Below are 2681 nucleotides of genomic sequence, written 5' to 3'. Positions count from 1 at the left end.
GACAGGAGGCTTTGTTTGTAAAGGAATATCTCGCACCCAGAAATGTTTTTGTGATCCACCACTTTGGGAGTGTCTAGTGTCCATACCTGCAAACCTATGTTTTAGATTTTGAGTTGTTTCGAGTCCGTTTGAATAGGTTTTGAATCCCTCAAAGTTGGTCAGTTACTGTTTTCAGGGTTTTGCACTTTGCACCTAATTCTGGGAAGCCCTGTTTGACGTGCAATAACTTTTGACCAGTTGAACCAAATGAGAAAATTCCTTTTGTGTTGTATTTTAGATGTCAGAGACTTGTTATGTTCCAAGTTTCAGCTTATGACGAATCCGTTTGGTCAGTTTTCAAGTGCGATTCCAAACACAATTTATAAGTTTTAACTGGTGTCAGTAATTGCAGATCGATTGTAACCCCTGTTCGAGACATCATATCTCCTGATCTGTGATAGGTGTGATCAAATGGTTGGTTTTCCTGTGTTCTATACTGAAATTACTTTAAGTGTTCCAGTTTGCAAGTTATGACGAATCCATTTGCACACTTTTTCAGGTCGATTCCATTCGCAAAAAATGCTTTCTATCAGCATGCCCAGTTTACAAAATTCTGAGTAGCCCACTTTGAACGTCCACCATTTGCGTCCTGTGATTCGTCATGAGCCTAAATCATAGATTCGTAATATCCTCATAACAAAGAATGAATGTCCCAGTTTTTCGAGCCATTTCTAAACCCAGTTTAGTGTTTTCTGACTTGTTTATCTGCAGGTGATTCTGAGCAGGCAACTTTGAAGGCAAATATCTTTTGACTCCAAATTTGTCATGAAACGAGATTTGACAAGGGGAAAGTATGCGGGACAAAGAGTTAGTGTGCTAGCTCTCAGAGCCCAATTAGGTGTTTTGGTTAGTTTTTAAGGCCAGTCAACAGACCTCCTGGCACCAGGTTGACAGCTTGCAAAAGGTGGATAAATAAGTTTTAATGATCAAATTAATGCTCGAAATCAGTTTGAATCAGTTTGAGATGGTCAATGGATTAATCTGGTGGTTCAGTTGTCCGGATACGAAAATTTTTTAGTCGGGCCCACTTTGGGGCCCGACTAATTACTTTAGACAGATGAAATTGTGTGGGGGGTTGAAATCATTCAGATTGCAATTGCTAAACACAAGGGCTTCCTATTTCCATGATTATAAATATGGACTTTTTTTTGTTGCTTCTTTATCATGCCAAATGTAGTGGTTTTATCTCAAAAGAAGGGTCTTTCCTCCTTTTATAAAAAAAAACTCGCAGTATGTTGGGATTCCATTGGATAAAGAAGATTTAGTACTTGAAAAGGGCGGTCCCATACGATGGTAATGACAGGAAGGATGAAAATGACAAGTTGAAAATTGGTGCAGGTTGTGCCTAACTCCACTTCAGCAACCTTTTTGCATGTTGTTGGAAGTGAACTTATACAAAAGTATCTAGGTGATGGTCCAAAGTTAGTCAGAGAACTATTTCGAGTTGCTGATGATCTTTCTCCTTCAATTGTCTTCATTGATGAAATTGAGGCAGTTGGAACAAAGAGATATGATGCACATTCAGGTGGTGAACGTGAAATTCAACGGACTATGTTGGAGTTACTAAATCAGCTAGATGGGTTTGATTCAAGAGGTGATGTGAAGGTTATTCTGGCAACAAACCGAATTGACAGTCTTGACCCTATTTTGTTGTGCCCTGGACGAATAGACCGAAAGATTGAATTTCCCTTACCAGACATAAAAACAAAGAGGTGTATGTTCCAGATACATACCTCAAGAATGACCTTATCAGGTGATGTTAATCTAGAGGAATTCGTTATGACTAAGGATGATTTTTTTGGGGCAGATATAAAAGCTATATGCATTGAAGCTGGATTGCTTGCATTGAGAGAAAGACATATGAAGGTGTGAGGGACTCCATTTAATAACAAAGAGCCCACGTCCATAAAAAAAACTCACCCCTCTTAACAGACTGCCCATGCAACATGTAGTTCTTGTAGGCAAGCGTCAACAAGTATGGGAGAATGCATGGTTACTTAGTATTTATTTTACTTTGTTTGAGGGGCATGGACTACCAAGATTATTAAGCAAATTTGCAGGAGTAGTGTTCACCGAGCAAGGAAGCCCACATAAGCCACACTTTTAAAAGAAGTAGTCAAGCCGCAGTCCATGCATTCAAAGCTCACGCCCAAAAGGAACTCCACACAAAGCTCCAGAGAAGCAGCCAGCACCAATAAGAGGAATTTGTAGCATATAGTTGACTCAGATAGTAAGAAGGATGAAAACTAGCACAGAACACCTCACGCATTGATGAAAGGAGTCGCAGGTACCAGAAACAAAAGCCCACGCAAGTCAAAGACAAGCAAACTTGAGACAAACAAACAAAAAAAAAATGTGGCCAAAAAGAATAAATGAATGTGGAAGCTGCCCATCATGAAGATCGCGCAAGAAGTGAGCTGATGATCAAGAAAAATGTTGCAGGAGACAGTTTAAGCCAAGAAAAGATGCCAGTCAAAGAGGCGCCTCCAAAACCTTTATCCCACATTGGGTAGACAAGGAGGTTTGTAAACATTTATATACACTAGCACTCAACGTAAAGAGTGTCTTTAAGACATCGCTCTTTGGAAGAGCAGAGATCATGTGCGTAGGCCCGTGAACCATGGTCGGGAGGCCAGTTATAA

At 40.0% G+C, this 2681-nt stretch overlaps 1 pseudogene; it reads left to right on the top strand.

The window, feature by feature from the left end:
• The first annotated feature begins 804 nt into the window (after window positions 1–804).
• Window positions 805–1911, top strand: LOC149548264 (26S proteasome regulatory subunit 4 homolog A pseudogene; annotated as a pseudogene).
• The last annotated feature ends 770 nt before the right edge of the window (window positions 1912–2681 follow it).

This window comes from Cupressus sempervirens, chromosome 7 (assembly GCF_028749045.1).
Source record: "Cupressus sempervirens isolate cs-2001-9-10 chromosome 7, ASM2874904v1, whole genome shotgun sequence".
NCBI lineage: Eukaryota > Viridiplantae > Streptophyta > Pinopsida > Cupressales > Cupressaceae > Cupressus > Cupressus sempervirens.
The sequence above is the reverse complement of the archived record's forward strand: the minus strand, read 5'-3'. Positions and strand labels throughout refer to the sequence as shown.